This window comes from Cebus imitator, unplaced genomic scaffold (genome assembly GCF_001604975.1).
Source record: "Cebus imitator isolate Cc_AM_T3 unplaced genomic scaffold, Cebus_imitator-1.0 Scaffold157, whole genome shotgun sequence".
NCBI lineage: Eukaryota > Metazoa > Chordata > Mammalia > Primates > Cebidae > Cebus > Cebus imitator.
In genome coordinates this window covers 440731-460194 of record NW_016107472.1, presented here as the reverse complement: position 1 = coordinate 460194, position 19464 = coordinate 440731, and the positions used below count along the sequence as shown (strand labels likewise).

At 38.4% G+C, this 19464-nt stretch overlaps 1 protein-coding gene across 33 annotated transcripts in view; it reads left to right on the top strand.

Moving 5' to 3' along the window:
- ZBTB20 (zinc finger and BTB domain containing 20) overlaps nt 1–19464 on the top strand; it is an 812433-nt gene that overhangs the window by 501556 nt on the left and 291413 nt on the right. The gene's annotated exons all lie outside the window — the stretch shown is intronic.

The following is a 19464-nucleotide window of genomic DNA, read 5'->3' as shown; positions in this document are numbered from 1 at the left end:
AGAGTTTGTGGTGAGCCGAGATCATGCCATTACATTCCAGCCTGGGCAACAAGAGTGAAATTCCATCTAAAAAAAAAAAAAAAGATTAACCTGTATTTAAGAGCCACCCTCCACCAAAATGTCATAGGACAAGCAAATATGAGTTCTGGAGTTAATTAAAAAGAAAAGGAGAGAGAAAGGAAAAATGATAATCGAGGCAACTTTTACCTATCTCAAAGCTTTTCGTTTTTGTAATGACTCTACTGATTACTCACTTGGTTGAGATTCTGGACTGAGATCACTGATGCATAAATTTAGGTCAGTAGCTTAGTACTTCTGTACATTTTTTTCTTAAGTAAATTATAAACATGTAATTAAAATGTATGTGGGTAGCACTTGGGGGAAAAGGTTATTGTACATATACTAGTACTGTAACTTTTTAAAATAGTCTATTATAGGCTTTGTTTACTGGCCTCTTATTTTTCTTAATTCTGACAGTATTTGCTTAGCAGACAGTTGGTTTATTAGTAAACGTTAACAGTAGTGCAATAAGTTGAAAATACTGGATTATAATCTCTAATGTGAGTTATTTCATGAAATGTATGAGCAAATAATAATATCTGTGCCAGTTACCAATGGATTGCCTTACATTGCCTCCTTCCAAATGTACTCTTCTTACCTGCTCTGCAAAAATGTATCTGGTTTCCTTAAATATTTTTCTTTGCTAGCTGGTATGAGGGTGCTTTGTCAGTAGAGAAGGTAGAGAGATATTGCAGAAAGAACAAATTTCCTTCCTGGTTGTCATGTACTACTTTGGCAGCCTCCTGGAACATGCACGGTTTCTCCAGAGCCTGGCTTCCACAATGTAAGCAACTTTTTCATCATCTAGCTCCTGCAGCAAATGCAGCTTGCCTGGTACCCAGCAGCTGAAGCACAGGTAACTTCTCCAATACCTGGCAGGTAGCAGCTTCCCTTAGTACCCACCATAAACATACACATGTACACACACATCCATATACACACATTGGCTGATTTATGGCAGAGTGCTTCAGATGAGATATTTCCCTGTAAATAGCTTTCATTGGCACCCTAGAGTGCAGGTTCTACTGATGCAGCTCCCCAGCAACCTCTCTGCCATTCAGTGAGTTATGGCTGTGCATTGTCCAACAAGTTCTGGATCCTGGTCCAGGGGTCCAGGAGATTTTGGTCTTGTGTCCTACAAGGTCTACATATCAGTCTAGGGATAGAGGAGACTCTTCCTTGTGTATGCTATCTTAGCCCTACAAGTAATGACTGTTCCTTCTATTTGTTATTCTTCTGTTCTTTTTTATTTTTTGAGACAAGGTCTTGCTTTGTCACCCAGGCTGGAATGCAGCTCACTGCAGCCTTAACCTGCTGGGATCAAAAATCCTCTCACCTCCACCCCCCAAGTAGCTGGGACTGCAGGTACACACCATCATGCTTGACTAATATTTTGTAGAGACAGTGTTTTGCCATTTTGTCCAAACTAGTCTTCAGCTTCTAGGCTGAAGACCCACCTTGGCCTCTCCCTAAGTGCTGGGATTACAGGCATGAGTTCCTGTGCCTGTCCCATGTTATTCTTATATTCTTTAAAGTATTCTTTACTTCCTACTAGCTACTCTTATTACTGTAATCCCCTGTTATTATTAATAATTTAAACTACATTTTTCTATTCAAATTGCTATATGGTTTTTCTGTCCTAATGGGCCCTGACTGACACATACCTAAAGAATATTAAACTAATCTATATTCTTTGGGAGTAGGAGAAGGTAAATATGGTAAGCCATCTTTTTATAGAACAGAATAGTATTGGTACAATGTGCCTTATCTAGGGCTGGCTGTTAGATGGACAAAGAGTTTTGAGAATTTGCTCCTAGATTGAAAACTGCTACAATAATATGGTGCTATATATTAGTCTAACTGTGAATACAGTTTAAAGATCAAATTTTTAAATATTTTACATGATTTCGCTGAGACTTTAAAAATGTAAACTATAATAAAGCAAACAGCAAAAGGTTGGACTAAAAAATAATTTGTTGACCCTGAAAAGATGTTGCAAAATAATAATACTGTAATGTGAATTTGTAGATTATTAATGCTAGGATAATGATAGCCATCATTTATTGAGAATTCAGGAAGTCCTTAGCACTTTATATAAAGTTATTGAATCCTCATATTAATTAATAGAAGTGGATATTATTATCATTCCTATTTTACAAATGGAAAAAGCTTGGGAAGGGGTTAAAGAACTGGCCTGAGGTGATAAATATAATAAATTTGAAAATTTGATCCTAGATCTGCCTGTGAGCCGAGTATCTTAACCACTGCCCTCTGCTTCCAGAATACTGACACTGAAGCAAATCACAAGTCATTTGTGAAAGCAAACCCAGGATACTTGTTTTTGTTGGTTTTCATCAAAGATCCAGAAAAATAAACTCTGAAGTATCCCTAGAATGTATAGCACACCCTGAGGTATTTCTGAGATCGCTAACCTATTACTTTTTCTTAACAAAATGTGGACAAACTGGATGAACATGGTGACCCAGAACCAAAGTGTTAACAGCGTATCAAAACCCAGCAGCCTTTATTCAGAGCTGAATTGAAGGCAGATGAAATATTAACAGCAGTTCTAGCAGCACAAAATGAAATATGAGGTCCTGTATCAGAAATTATTAGTAACCTGTTAAAAGAAATGCTGAAAAATGGCAGTTACCAAATTAAAACTGGGAAACAGAGCCCAAATGGGAAATTTCAAAAAGTTTGGAGGAAAATAAATGACAGATTGTCCTCTTGGCTCTTATTACTATGCCATCCTAAATCCTACTTGGCAGTGGATGGTGGAGGTGAAATAAGAACTGCTTTGCTGCCAGTGCTGGTCCTCAGATTTGTAGTCCTAAGTGTCTGATGGTGTCTGGGATTGATTGGAAAAGTAGTTGGAAGTTGGTAGCATTTTAGCTTTATCTAAGTTGAAGAGTCTGGAGACTCTTATTATGAAAGGCATCCTCTCATTTGTGAATTGGCCCCTTTGCTCCACTTTTGGACGGCTGGCTTCCTTCATGCCCAGCTACATGAAATATTCTACATGGGAAAGCTATTTTCATGAAATGCCTTCAAATTTAAAGCATCTATTTGGATATGTTGGTGTTTATGACTCAAAATATCTAGCATCAAATTAAAAAAGAGAGAGATTACAAATACAAAATACCAAGTAGTAAACGAAGGACATATTTTTCCATTAGTAACTGAGAGCAGAGAAATTACTACAAGCAGAGTTGTTGAGCAATTGATGCCAAAGGGAGAAAAAAACAGAAATGAGCTATAGAACCATAGAATCTTAGTGTTGGCAGAGACTATGGAGTTTATGCAGTCCTACCCTATCATTTTTCAATGAAGAGACTGAGACATGGGGAGTTAAGGGACTTGACTTGCCCAAGACACATAGCTGTTTACTGACAATCAGGCCAAAAACATTTCCCAACTCCCAGCCCGGAACTCAACAGTTCAGCATGCTACTGCTGTCCTCTACTGAAAATTAACACTAACTCACCCTGGAACATGGAAGAATTCAGCATCTGTGGGGAGTGAAAGAAAAGACGAGTTTAGAGATGGAAATCAGTCTGGGAAAAGAAAAGAGGAAACAGATGATTTGTCTTTGTGACTTGTTGGTCAAGGTTGTATAAGACGTTTTTCGTCAGGTTACTCCCCTGTGCCTTCCCACAAAATACAATTAAATCATTTGGTTAAAATTCCCCAGGGTTTATATTTATATGTACAGGTTTGATTTGCTTGGCGATTTCTCCGTGTACAAGTAATCTACAAGTATAGATTGGTTTGTGGATGGCATTGCTATTGATCCTTGTCATTTACATGGGTCTGACTTTCTCTCTCTAGCAGTAAAGTATGCTCCAGAGGAATCTTCTTCATGGGATACTCCTAACTGAGGGTCAGATATAGGCTTAAGATGTAAGAATTATCTTCTATTAACCCTTGTATTCTGTTAACCTCTTGGAAAACTTGGGACTTTTAATCAGGCTCATGAGTTAGGTAAAATAATTTTCTCCATTTGGAAGCACAGAGTAATTTGAAGTAAACCAGTAGCAAATAAGATACAATAAAAATGTCCCAATAGGATCCCATGTGAAATAGCAGTGTAGCAGTACAGATCTTCTAGTTTAGTCAAATATTTTTCAGAACTGAGCAACCAGAAATGAGAGAATCAGACAATATGATGAAAACTACAGATGGAATGCTTTGCATGAAAAGTGATTATATACAAGAGAAGGCTCAGGAGTGGGTAGGAGTAGAATTGGAAAAGAGTGGGTAACTGAAATAAGAGAAGATAATGTTTGACCTGGTCTAGTAAAATATTCCCTGCCACAACCACTATTCCATGAAGAGATTGAGCCAAGAGGCCTGAATAAACTAACCTTAAGTTCAGAGTTGCCATTATTGTGGGAGGCATCAGGGAGAGCACATCCGGATTTGTGTTACACAGTAATCACTGCTGGGTGTCAGCATTCATCAGCCAGATGGTCAGACCCACAATTAATCAATTAGGCTGCGATGATCAACTGGACTACGTTTTCCCCTTTGGAAAAAGCCCTCATCATGCGGTTAAGGCCAGTAACACTTTTATCCTGTTGCTTTTGGAGAAGGTTCTAAAAATTCCTTTTCTTTTTTGGGCCTCTAGTTACTGGACAACTGTTAGGCTCCAAGTTGCTTTGACAACATAGATACCCAAATTCAAGGATTTCACATAATAGATTTTAACGTCCTGTGTGTTCAAGTATAATGTTTAACATACCCAGACAAAAATAATCTTTTTAAAGCAGCATTGTAAGCAGTATTACTCAACTGATTTTACTAGAGTCTTCATATTGATTCCACTCAATCCAGTAGAACAATACTGGAGGGGACTCTTTCACTGGGTACTTACCAAGATGATATGATGTGATAACCAAATAATATGAATAATAAGCAATTTATTGAATGTTCACCATATGACAGGTACTGCTGTGACAAAGGTTGACAAACATTGATTCAGTGTTAAAATGATTCCATGAGGATGACAATATTAGTTCCATTTCAAAGAGAGAGAAACTGAGGCCAGAAAGTTCATTTGCCCAAGGTTAAACAGTTAGTAAATATGTGTTGAGATAACTTAATACCTTCTGAAATGAAATCCAAAAGTTTATTTTACTTTCTTACCCATATACATCTGTGCATCTCTAAGGAACAACATTTAGGAATATGTGGTGAGTCCTTATTATTTCTCTTAAAAGGACTTTACAGAAATATTTTACTAGTGTTCCCCAAATCTGTTGCTCTTCTTCTATTTTCCGTGCTGCTTTTTTCTATATCATGTGACTTGAGATTGCTTTCTTCCTTCTTTATGACCATTACTACCATTTCCTGATAATTATCAATCTCCACCTTGGTATCTTTATCTAGACATGGATTTCTAAGTCCGTTCGGATAGCAAGACTTTTTTTTATCAGTTGATCTATAGAACAGTTTACCTCCTCTGAAACAAAATATCTATCACTAATTTATTTTTTATGTTGAACCTTGTTTTTCCATCTGATTATTTTATTTTCCATCTCCCTTTGCTGTATTACAATACTACTGCAGAGGGAGAATTGTGTGAAGTCCTATTAGTGGGAAGCATCTTTTCTTGATGGTGGTCTAATGGAGGTCTATGCTGGCCCCACTGAGTAGAACTATTGTCTCAGTATCATAGTTCCCCTGTGTTTTATCATTTAACTGTAGCTCTCTTTTCTCTAAGCTCTTCTCTACCCCCACCAAAGCTCAATTTAAAGAGTACTCCTCTTTAACCTTTTCATACAGGCCATATACAGACACCGTTAACCCAAATGTACACCTTTTAGATATCAGACTCATTTTATGGAACATGAGGCTTTTCTTGGTACTTAATTGCAGTACTTTGCATTTTATTTGTTTTGCTACTTATGAATTGGGAAAACAGTACCAAAATACTAGGATTGTATATAGGAAACCACCATTTCTTAATTCAAGTTTGGGAGCATGTGGAAGAAAAGAGATTTCAGAAACCTTAATGAGCATCTTTTATCCTCCAGGGCTCCACCAGTGCCCTCTTTTTCTGACTGTGGTACTCGTTTTGTCTTTGATATGTTTGGTAGGCAGCTTTTTTTTTTTTTCTCTTGATGCTTCTTTTTTTACAATCCTACAATCTTCACCCCAGAGCTGATCAGGTGCTTTCGTTTTGAACTGCATGCAGTATTCCTGTGTGTTGCAGAACAGAGCCCTGCCATCTAGACTGCCTTTCTGCCTCATTTTGCTCCTGACCTAAACCCCCCTGCTATTCCAGGCCTGGCCTCTCATGACCAGAGACTGCTGACTCATCCTGGCCTGTGCCAAGCTGTGCAGTCGCTTAGTGATGTGGACAGGAGTCGAAGGACTAGAATGAGATCACTGAACTCATTTCACTTGTTGCTTACGGTACAGTCCAGCATGAGCTGGAAATGTAGGAACCTCGGCCTCCCGAGCAGAAAGAGTAAGTAGATAAAACACACCGCATCACCAAGTCCTCAACAAGCAGTAGTCGGGTGGTGGGTGGGGGCTCGCTCTGTCATGGCCGTGGCTAGGGCATTCTGGTTCATCAGGAGCTTTCCTTTGTCCTCTCTTCTTCCTCTTCTCCACAGTCGTACCCTTCCCCCCTTCCCTGAACTTCCCTTCTGAAATGTCTGGATGGTACAGCAGTGATCTGGGCAGAAATGAAATTTGGCTAATAAGCAGCCTCTGCACAAAATTCTGGAACAGTGACACTGTTGAAATTGCTTAGTTTAGTTTGTCTACTGGGAACTCACATGAACTTCCCAACAGAATTGAAGGGGATGAAATCTTTTTTGTTTTGTTTTGTTCTCCTTTCCTTTTTGATTCTCTTTTTCTTTCTGTTTTGAGGGAGGTAGTTTCAGGAGACATGGCTGCATTCTGGTGTGTAAAGTTTTCCGTCGGGAGACAATAATGTACATTCCTCTGGCAGGACGGGATGAGTTTTTTTTTTTTTTTTTTTTTTTTTTTTTTTTTTTTTTTTTTTGTTGTTTATTTATAAGACATTTCCTCCCAGTTAGTGGAAGTTAGATCGTAAGAGGCTCCAGTGATTTTCCTTCCACCTCCCCTCCCTAATTTCTGTGCTTCAGCACTCTGGAACACTGTGAACTCGACAAACTAATCAGAGCAGGGAGCTTAACAGCCAGGCCTCGACACCCTCAAGAGACTGTGTGCTGATTCTCAGTCGTCACTCCTTGGATCAGGAACCACAGTCCTGGTGAGTGGTGAGGTTCCAGAATTTGATGTGTCAAGGATTTTATTCTTGGTGTCTCTAAGGCAGGCAGGAAATAAAGGGCGTTTTTAAAACAAACAAACAAAAAAATACAATTAAAGAAATATTACCAAACAGTCAAATGGAATGATGAAGATTTTTAGCGGACACAACTGAGAGTACTTTATGGACAATGGCAGAGCCTTGAGGCTATGCTCAGGAGCAGCGTGCAGGCATAGGTTTCATGCTGCCACAGATGGATGTCAGCCTTGACCTGCCTAGCAAACATCCTTGTGGGAGGAGGAAGATAGGTGAGTGCGGGCAGCAAGGTAGGTGGGGAAAGTGAAAGTGGGATTAATTGTTCATCTGGAGTTTCACTCCACCAGCTTTCCATGCATTTCTCTTCTGAGCATTTACATTATGCTCACAGTACTTATATACCCAGCTAAGCAGGAAAGAATATTTATAGTGTATGTAGAGCAAAAATTCTTGCTAATACTGTTCTAAAGATCGCTTTCCTAAGAACTAGTTGCTTTTAAATGTTAGGGAACCTCCCCACACCTGACCTTTGGAAAATATGATTTGTCACACCCTCTTCTTTATTCCTCTGCATTCATAGTATCAAGCAGAAGAATGCAACGAGAATCCTTATTTGGTTCCCGGGAAATTTATCATCCTGCCATAAGCCAACTAAATGAATGTCCTCACAATATTAAACCCAAATATAGTATTGTCTTCAATATAAGGAACTCTGATTGAGTGTGCTCTGGCAAGTTGTCGAAGGAATGGAGTGGGGGTGGTTGCATCCTGTCTGTTGTGAGACTAGCAGAGGAGTCCACGTATCAGCTTTCATAGCCAAAATGTGCCTTCCACGTCCTTCTTAACTCACACTCTCTCTAAAAGGGTAATTTTTGTTAGAATGTGTTTTTATCACTTGCCATCAGGTCCTTGCTTAGTTTCTTTTCTAGAGGTATTCCATCTTACTGTGTTTTCTAATCTTCATTCTAATTTCAAGAATCTGGCATGTTCTAAAATATTAAGCATGGAAAAAACAAAAACCAAAAAAACATGGTAGCCATAAAAGCATTTGACTGTGTGGCAGCATCTGAAGTGAATTGCTTTTTGGAGAGAGGGGGAGTCTTTGATGTCCCCAATATGGTTCTCATAGGCTGAAACTTCCAGGAATCACAACCCAGCCTAAGGGGCACTTACTCGTCGTTCTTAAATTTTAGGAAAGAGATGTTACTATATTGTTTTACTTGCCCTTTATATTAACACATTACCAGTAGATTTCTCCTGGAAGTTTAAAATGCTTTAGCAATGGATGATTTTACATTTAACCAGATGTGTATTGTATGTGCCTGTTGCATGTACTCTTGTCCAAGCTGGTACAATAATCCAGCATATTACATTGGTACTCAGCCTTGGAATTTTGTTTACTAAACTGAGTGATTCAGATTCTTAACCATATAACTTATACATGCTTATATATCCCAAGTTTCCTATAGTGACTGACCCCTGCTACAGCCTTAGGTTTGTCAGTGACCTCCAGGACAGAGTCAGCTTCCTATCACAAGTCCTGTAGCTTGTGAGGCACATTAAATTTCTCAGCGTCATTGTGATAGGAAACAGTCTCAGAGTTTTATTAAGTCTAGTATGCTAAAAGTTTAATGTTATATTAATAGCAAAGTTTGCCTATTTTAGTTAGCTCATGTTAGTTAGGACTATACTATTTATATGTATAATATTTTTAGGTAATTTCCATTAGTTATCTTGTTTTCTAAGAAAAAAGGTTGAAAAGGAAATGGTGTTAAATGTTTACAATATGATATAAAAAATGTAACTAACTCTTTGGCCATTACCACCAAGACCTACATAGAAAGTTAACATTCCCCGGTTAATATTCAAACTGCCCAGACTCCCAGGAAAACTGTCTCATAGTCTCTGGTAGGGATGTCTATTAGAACTGCACTGAGGGCAAGCTAGATCTCTAACACTTTGAAAACATAGTATTATTGACCACATGTGAAATTATATAAGCAACTTTAAGCAGAGAATAGGTAAAAACAAATATTTAAGAGTATTCCCAAGAGATGACATTTTAAAATATATGATCTGCCAGAGAGATTTTTGCTATAGTTGCTAAGATCTGGAGTTTCAAGTGGCCGTGGAAAAATTTCATGACTAAAATGAAATATACGAGAAGTCAGAAGTTGATTAGTATACTTCTGATACAAAGGCAGGACAATGATGTTTTCTTTGTGCTTCAATGGCTGTATTAGTATTACCTGTTTTTTTAATACCTTGATTATAAGCCTTCACAATGTACTATCAATAACTCAATTTCCTAGTGCTCACCTGGTAATTCTAACTTCATTAAATTAATGAGGATGCATGTTCTGAAATGTATATTTTCTTGCATGCACATTTTAGCTGTAAGTGCTCCCAATATACTATATTCATTTAATTAGGCAGTCACAAATATATACAAATGGAATTGCTAAATAACAGAATTACCCTGATAAGAAATTGTTCTTTCTTATTTGTATAGAAATGGTTTTTAGTATTTATATGATTCCCCTAACAAAGACACATATTTTAAAAACTCAAAAAGTTTTTAAAATATTCCTTGTATCATATGATTGTACATGTACGCTAGCTTATAAATGCTGACATATATGCACAACCATACGTCTATATTCAACTATTAAGAATATGACCAAATTCTAGCCAAGCTACTTGCCTTTGAATTCAGTCAAATGTTTTGACCATAATGGCAATAAATGAAGTGTACTTGACTTTTTGTCACACTGACAACATGGAAAGTTTACACAAATATTTATGAACAGTATTTGCAAAAAGAAAGATTTAGTTAGCTGATACGTTTGGTAATTACCCTTCATCAAATATACATGTTAGCTTATCAACCTAAATTCTATTATGTACAACTTCAAAATATTAATTGCTATATGTATAAAGCAGTTTAAAATTAAGTAGAAAATTAAATTGATATTATCTTAAAATTGAGCATATATTTAGTGAATTCATTTTATTTTATAAGAATGAGTATATATACAAATTATCCTGTTTATTCTAGTTTCTCAGCTATTTCACTGTATGTTAAATATTTTGATGCTGTATTTACATATTAGCATCAGCAACCATAATTTTCCTGATACCTTTTAAAGATCAGCCAAATCATATCCTTGACAAGTCACACAAGAAGCATGTCCAGAACACAACATAGAGTCTTATATATCTGAGCCTACCTAACCCCCATGTTAGATCTTCTGACTATGCGACAGCATTTCCAACCATTTGCTAAGGTTGCTTCTCTAATCCCCACAATGCTTGGGTAATTTCTGATGAAACATGGAATCCTGAATTTATAGTAGTTCCATCCATTTTCCTGGACTTATGAGGGTGACCAAATATTCAGCTTGGTCTGCTCATGTAATCAGCAAGTACCAGTCTTACCTATAATGCATTGTATTAACCAACAGTCTCTCCAGCTTGTCAATACTTATTTACAGTTAGCCAGTGGTTCTTTCCTTCCTCAAACTCCACATCTGTGGAGATCAGGCTAATGTCAGACATGGAAAGGCATGAAGACTGGCTATGGATGCCCTGTGAACAAGACAGGAGAGAGGCAGGGCAGACATACAGCACAGTGAAGAGCAGGGGCAAGAAGACTGGCAGCCAAATCATTTGCGCTGTCTTAACAAGCACTAATTAAATGCCCTGTTTGGGGTAAATAATAGCTGAAAATAGCCTAGTGCAGTTGCATCTCACTGACGAGTAGAGAAATTGGTGGAATCGCTTAGTGCTGTTTCATTCACTAAGCTGCAGCACACTAAGCCTTCTTCAGGGGAGAGGGGCATCAAGTCGAACTAGCCTCTAAAGCACCATTTGCTAAATCTAGAGACTAACTGCATATACTACAAACTGACCCTAATAAACAATTTTAAAAACCCAAAATATTATGTATAATAAAACACGCTTCAATCTTACCCATTTTCAATTATCAATCTACTTGGCAATTCCCCAGATATATATGTATATAATTCTGTCCCCTAACCCAATTTTTTCCTGGAGTTTATGTATATAAAATATTCCTTTTCATCTCTTTATTTTCCCTGCTTACTCTCTAGTAAACTGAATTCCTAGATGTAAGCAGCCACAGAAAGAAAAGTGATTCACATAATGGATAATTAACCCTTGAACAATGGAAAGTTAACTCTCCATAGACATGCCAAAACTGAAATGTTTTGTTATTGAATTTGTTCTCCTTTGGGAGTTAACACTAATGGAGAACATCTCCATTAGTACAACCCTGACACCAAACAACCTGTTCATCCTTAAGCTATGATTGCTGCACTCACCTTCCAGTTCGTTCTGGCAGGATTTGTAATATGATGTCCTCTTGGGTAGTCATGTACAAACCACTCTGAGGGACAAAATTATATGAGTGCCTAATCCACTTGTGAAAATGAAAGAAAGGGGATCTTTTTTATGAAAAACACCTAAAATGGAATGACATAAATTGTAATAAAAGGTGTTAGCACCTGGCACCTCCTGCTAATTGCATTCCTAGTCAAGAGGAAGCAAATTTGTATAATAAATGTTATAGGTACGTCATTAACAAAGTGCAAAGAATTGTCTATTCCTTTCAATAATGAATTGAAAAAGAGGAGCAACCCTGTTTAAGCTACGTATAGTAGCCTTAATTTTGGCTCCTAACCTTTCTGGGACTCATCTATTTCATTTGTCTAATGAGGATAATAGTAACCCATTCAACTTACAGTACACAGACTGTTTCTTCGCTATATTCATTAAACATGAATTTAACATTAATTCATTCATCCACACATTTAATTTTAAGTTTAAGAAACATTTTTGGGCCAGATGCAGTGACTCACACCTATAGTCCCAGCACTTTGAAAGGCTGAGGTGGGAGGATTCCTTGAGCACAGGATTTTGAAACCAGTCTGGGTAACATAGCAAGATCTCATCTTTACCGAAATTTTTAAAAATTAGTCAAGCATGATGCCACATACCCGTAGTCCCAGATACAGAGGAGGCTGAGATGGGAGGATCCCTTATCCCTTGAGCCCAGGAGTTTGAGCTTGCATTGTGCTGTGATTGTACCACTGTACTCCAGCCTGGGCAACAGAGCAAGACTGGAAAAAAAAAGAGAGAGAGAGAGAGAGAAAGAAAGAAAAGAGAGAAAGAGAGGGAGGGAAAGAAGAAAAAAAGAAAAAGAAAGAGAAAGGAAGGAAGGAAGGAAGGAAGGAAGGAAGGAAGGAAGGGAAGGCCGGCCCGCATTGAGCTGTGATTGTACCACTGTACTCTAGCCTGGGCAACAGAGCAAGACTGAAAAAAAAAAGAAGAAAGAAAATAAAGAAAAAGAAAGAAAGAGAGAGAGAGAGAAAGAAAAAAAGAAAGAGAAAGAAATATTTTGAATCTCTACTTTGTGTCAGTTATTATTCCAGAAGCTGAAGATTGATTCATTTATTAATAAATGTTTATTCAGGAGTTCATATTATATATCCTACATTATTCCAGGGGCTGTGGATACTTGCAGTAGATTTAAAAAAAACAAAACTGAGGACCAGGCGCGGTGGCTCAAGCCTGTAATCCCAGCACTTTGGGAGGCCGAGGCGGGTGGATCACGAGGTCAAGAGATCGAGACCATCCTGGTCAACAGGGTGAAACCCCGTCTCTACTAAAAAAATACAAAAAATTAGCTGGACATGGTGGCGCGTACCTGTAATCCCAGCTGCTTAGGAGGCTGAGGCAGGAGAATTGCCTGAACCCAGGAGGCGGAGGTTGCGGTGAGCCGAGATCGCGCCATTGCACTCCAGCCTGGGTAACAAGAGCGAAACTCCGTCCCAAAAAAAAAAAAACAAAACTGAAATCTTTGTTCTCTTAGTACTTACTTTCTAGGTAGGAGAGACAGATGACAAAACATACACATGTAAAATATGTGGCATTTTATAAGTGCTATGGAGAAAATTTAAAGAGGAGAAAGAGTGTGTACATGTATCTGTCAGGGCTGTTTGCAGTTTTAAATAGGGTGGAGAAGTAGAGAGGGAAGTCTTCATTGAGGGGACAGCCTTTGAGAAAAGACCTCAGTGAAAGTTGAAGAAGCAAGTTTCGTGGATATCTAGGCAAAAGCATTTTCAATAGTGGAATTGTCAAGTGCAAAAGCCTTGGACATGAATGTATCTGGAAAGTCTGAGTGATAACAAGGAAGTTTGTGGCAGAATCCTAGTGGGCAAGCATGAGACTACTAGGAGATAAATTAAGGGAGGCAAAGGGGTCTGATCACGTGGGCCCTAATAAGCTGTTATGAAGGCGTTGGCTTTGTCATTTACAATACAAAAATGTATACAACATGGTCTTAAGTTGGTCACTAGAGGACAGGTAGATAAGGAAACAAGTTGAGATAATACCATATGCTAAGGGCCATAACTGAAGGATGTTCAAGGAACCGTGGAGGTCCAAAATAGCGAGTGTTCAGCTGAATGTATCTTGGAGTGGGGGATCAGAGGAAGTTTCACAGAAGAGCTGATAAATCCATGCCTGGACTAGAAGGATTTTCCTAGATGGTCAGAGGAAAGAAGAGCATTCAGTAAGAGGGCCAGTAGGGGCAAACGCACTTAACTAGAAATAGCATGGCAGAGCTGGGGAACACTATCACTGATGTGTAGTAGGGGAGTACAGAGAAACAATGCTGTAGATGCAGGCAGGGAACAATCATGTTGGACCCTGATTACTATGCAAAGAAGTTTTAACTTCATCTGGAGGCATTTGGGGAGCCATTGAAAGGTTTTAAGTAGAGAAGGTTAATGATGAAATTGTGTGATACAAGATCACCCTGGCAGCAGGATAGAGGATAGATTATAGGAATGGGAGAATAGAGGCAAGAAAATGAGTTAGGAGGCAACTGAAATTGTTCAGACAGGAAACAATGAAGCCCTGAACTAGGACAATAACTATGGGAATAGTCAGAGAGGAGGAGGCAAAATTGACACAATTTAATAACCTTTGGGCTGGGCATTGAGAGAAGGAATTTTGGATTGCTCCCAGGTTTCTGCCTTAAACAACTAAGCAAGAAAAGTTATGAGGAGGAAGAGCAGATTTTGGAGCATGGAGGAAGATTACAAATTTGCTTTTGAATGTGTTTAATTTGGGGATGTTAGGGGAACATCCATATTGGCAGTTGGATTTAGTCAGGAATGCTGAGGATAAGTCAGGATCAGAATTTGTCAGTCATCTGAATCATCCGAATCATGATAATAGTTTAAATTATGGAATTGACATTTCTCAGGAAAAATATATTGAAAGATGACAAGAAGGTGAAGATCCTTGATATATGGTGCATTTCTGGAATGGAGAGAGGAAGAGGAGCCTGCAGAGATTATCATGACCAACTATTATGTGCCAGTCATTGTGCTAGATAGTGGAAGAACCAAGATGGCGGGCATCCAGATGCTGCTGCAGAAGTGTCCACAGTTTGTCAAAACATAAGAGGCTCTTATTACTATCATCACCAACCATAGGATAATGTTAACAGAGGGAATACCCAAACATAACAAGGAAAATTCGTGTAAACTATTTAATCGGCGTCAAGGGAGATGATTATAAAGGCATAATCCTGGCAAGTTTGCTGCATGCATTTTTGCTATACAGCTCATTTCTGATCTTTCTCATGTTTATATGTGTATGTTCCAGTGTTAGCATGGGTTCAAGCTATTGGCAAAACAAGCCAGGTGTAAATTATGGTAGAATTGAAATCAATAGAATTGAAGCACTGGAGTGCCCAGTTCACATCAGGGCGTGCATCTGTGTTCACTGAAACATGGCTATCAAGTGCACCCTGAGTCATTAGATGTGTTATCCAGTGAATAACAGCATAATGATATTTTAGCAGAGCAGCCTTATGATAAATTCTGCTTTAGCAAAACTCCATATACAGAGCAATTTCTCCTGGCCGTGTACATTACATGGCAAAGAAAGGATATCCTGCTGCGTATGAGAAGGCTATAATTTCATTTAGGGGTTCTATTGACGTCGTAACTGCAAGAGCAGAGCTCAAGTGGCTATTTAAGTCATAGGAACTTCAAGCTAAAATTACTGCCTAGTCCTAATCGCCACCTCCAGGGTACTCCTGCCTATACATATGTACTTTATGTTTCTATCTTTGTGCCTATAAATACTCAATCACTCCAGGGGCTGAGGTGATAAGCTGTTCTAAAATATGACAGGTATCTGTCACATTTGCAGCTGGTATGGATGCAAGCACTAAAAGCAGTCATATTATTCATTAATAGTCAAATGATAAGAGGGGTCAGAACACCCCAACAAAGTTCAGAGTACAGGTGTTCTTGTTTCTCTGCTTTAAGACATTCTCTACTCAGTTTAAGGTCAGGATCTTCCAGTATGTTGAGGCCAGAAAAGGAGGAACTTTTACATTTACCTGTATAGCAGGGTTAACAACCTATATATCCTTACCCCAACTTTGCTCTTCTTTGCCTTGTCCCAAGCTCAGCTGTGAAAATAACAGTATTGTAGTCTTGGTATTTAGTAAGGTATTATATAGTGTCCCATAAAAGTGAGTCCCTAGATATCTAACAAGGACATTCTATCTTGATATATAATCAAACTGAAAATAAGAAACCATCATACTGGAATTGAATGCTTATATTCTAAGGAAAATACATTTATGTAAATTTACAAATTGTCAAATAGTATTTATTAAATGACACTTTTGAACCAACTCCAGGAAACCAATAGGAAAGATTCAAGTTAAGTATGTTTCCCCTTATTTTGTAATGAAATTTTCACGTTCATGCTCCCACATGAGCAATCAACTTTGTCAAAAGTGGGCACTACGTGCTGGACGCAGTGACTCACACCTGTAATCTCAAGCACTTTAGGAGGAGGCCAAGGCGGGTGGATCACTTGAAGTCAGGAGTTCAAGACCAGCCTGGTCAACATAGTGAAACCCCTGTCTCTACTGAAAATACAAATATTAGCTGGGCATGGTGGCTCACACCTGTAATCCCAGACTTGGGAGGCTGAGGCAGGAGAATCATTTGAACCTTGGAGGTGGAGGTTACAGTGAACTGAGATCGCAGCACTGCACTCCAAGCTGGGCAACAGAGTGAGACTCCATCTCAAAAAAGAAAAAAAAAAAAAGTGGCCACTCCGAGATTGGACACTAGAATCTAACTTTCTTCAGTCATTATGCTACTTATGTTTTATTTGGTCACTCTTTTCTGGGCTTGGGAATCATCTGTCTACATGCTTTAATATAAGATCCCAGCAGAATTATCATGGTTCAGAAAATCCCAGCAGAATTATGGTTCAGAAAATCTCAGTAATAATGGAATTTTTCATTCTTCATAAGGTAACTGCATTTTACAGTCATTATATCAACCCTTATGTTACCCTGTTGAGAAAAGAATCTTGAAGAGATAGAGAGCCACACTTACCAGGATGAGACTAAACTTTTTACTTTCCATATTAGCCTCTTCCTTGTTCCAGCACTTTATCACAATATTTAATTTTTTGCTTAAATAGTGCAATTTAAAATTAAAATCTGTAAGAGCCAAATCTCTGGTATCTCCCCAATACTCTCAATATGCCTAAACAATATAATATGCCATTGTGATAATTTTGAGAATGGCTACTGCTCTGGTAAGAATATTTTTAAATCATTTCTCTTTATAAGAATATATATGATATATATTCTGTAGACATAAGTAAGCTCCAAGATGAGGTAGGGCAAGTCTTCTGTTGTTTGCCTGAATTTAGGCAGTAGAACAGTGTGATTAAGAGTGAAAACTACGTAGATTCTACAACACTGTGACCTTAGAAAAACTGTTTAATTCTCATGCCTGTTTCTTGATCTGTAAATTAAGGATGAGGAGAAGGAGGAGGAGGACCATAATTTATTTTTATTATAAAATTACTGTGGGGAGTAAGTAATCTAATAAATGTAAAATATTTAAACCAATACTTGGTATATAATAAGCACTCAATAAACAGCTGCTTTTGTCATCATTACCATTGTCATCCTCCTCATCATCACCTATTCTTATGCTACACGATCATGGTTAATACTTGTTAGGAAAAAAATCTACATGCACAGACACAAATACACATGAGCACACTCCACCCACCTAGGAATGCTTGCTTGTCCTAGATGTGTAAGGTTTACCTATAGGTTAAAAGTGAGCTTGGTTCTGAGTTTACCTTTACCGCTGGTTTCAAGCAGCTGATATAAGATCACTTCTTTGGTGAGCCTCGCTCCTATTACCTACTCATGATCTCTGGGCACTCTCATCTTATTACTTAAGTTTTTCATGTCTTTTTTCCCTCCAAACTGTAAATTCTGTTAATAAACATGGTCTAGTCCAAGTCTGTTGATCAGTCCACTGGTCTAGGTCTATAGATCAGTCCACTACTATTATTCAATAAATAAATGTAAGGGCAGAGAATGAATGAATGAGTTTCCCTCTGTTTCCAGCTTCTTGATTAGGTCCTAGTCCTGGCTACCTGAGGTGCTAAATGTTGACCTCGTTGTACACCTAAGCCACCGTATTCACTATCCCCACCTATCATTCCCAGTCTTCCAGTCTGAACTCTCTTGATTATTTTTGTCTTCTTCCCCATGTTCCTCTCTTACGGCAAGTACTGATTTTATATAATGGTATTTGAGTGAGTGTCTTTCACTACTTACCTAACCAGAGCACCTTCTAGATAGGACCAAGCCTTACTTTTCTCTTTATTTTCTCATTTCAACAAAATGTATGTGTCCCATATTTAGACCACCAGTACACATCTTTGGACTCTCTTGATTTCATGGATTTTGAACAGGGACAACCTTTTATGAGTTTTCTGTCTTGAGTTCTGAGTTTCTAATGTGGAAAATACCTCCTAAATGCCAGCCTCTCCTCCCATCCAAACCAGTCAATCCCAGATACATACAAGGCCTAACTTTGCCCTGCAGTTGGGATAAAAAATGTGAAATTGACAGCTCTGCTTGTCAAACCTGTCTGTCTGCACTACACAGCTCAGAGTAGCACCATTTAGAGAAAGGGTGTTTGGAAAATTAAACAAGGACTGTGTGAATAGGAGACCTATCGGCCTGCAATGGAATGACAGGTTTCTGCCCACAAACTGGGGTTAAGACCTGCATATTGATGCTTCTTTTCACCCATTTGTGAGTAATGGGTCTCACCCCATTAGTGGGTGCATTTGTTATACCACTAGAAGCTGTTATGCATTCTCTGTTAGTCTGCGTGAGGGAGCTGTAGATATACATAAATATGTACTTGCTGACAGATCTCCATATTTATCTGCCTGTCAGTGGGAGCAGACAGGGCACAGCTCTTTGATGGGCAAGAACTGCAGGTCAATACCATGTTCTTGCTGCTCCTGTTGCTGCTTCTGCTGCTGCTACTGTGATTGCCATAGCTTTATCATTTAAGTCCTGAAGGAAGCTAGGGGCAGCTTGTTAGTTTTCATTCTTGCTTAACCTGGGAGGCTAGCTCTGGTCACTGACATAATTAAACAGACCTTGAAAATGTTGACTGCCAATATTCTTGTGGCCAGCAGAGATGGACTCTCAAAACTATGTTCACATAATTACCATCTGTAATCTTTCCATGTTCCTTGAGAGTCACCATATCTCTGCTGTCTTCAAACACTGTGTTTAATGCTGTCCTGGTGCTGTCTGATGCTGGTGATTCTGCCATCAGGTGTATTTCCTGCTGTATTTCCCTGTCTTTCAGGCTCTACTCCATTCAGGATATACATTCTCTCCCAGTGGGAAAAAAATATTGTGCTCCAAGCTTTCAAGGGAAATAGTCTACTAAACCAAGCGCTCATTTTAGCAGCAGTTATATACCTGCAATTCTCTACAGCATTGACTTTGGTCTTCATCATCTCAATATGCAATATGCCTTATGAGGAAGAAGACTTTTTTGCTCCCAAAGTGAAACCATACTAATGATAATAAACTGAATTTAAGATTACTTTGTGTGTAACAGAGCAAAATAAGCAGAGTAGACTTGCGTTTTTAATCTAGGCCTGTTTACCACTTTAATTTCATAGTGGGAATTAATTGTGCAATTTGTACTGTAACTACA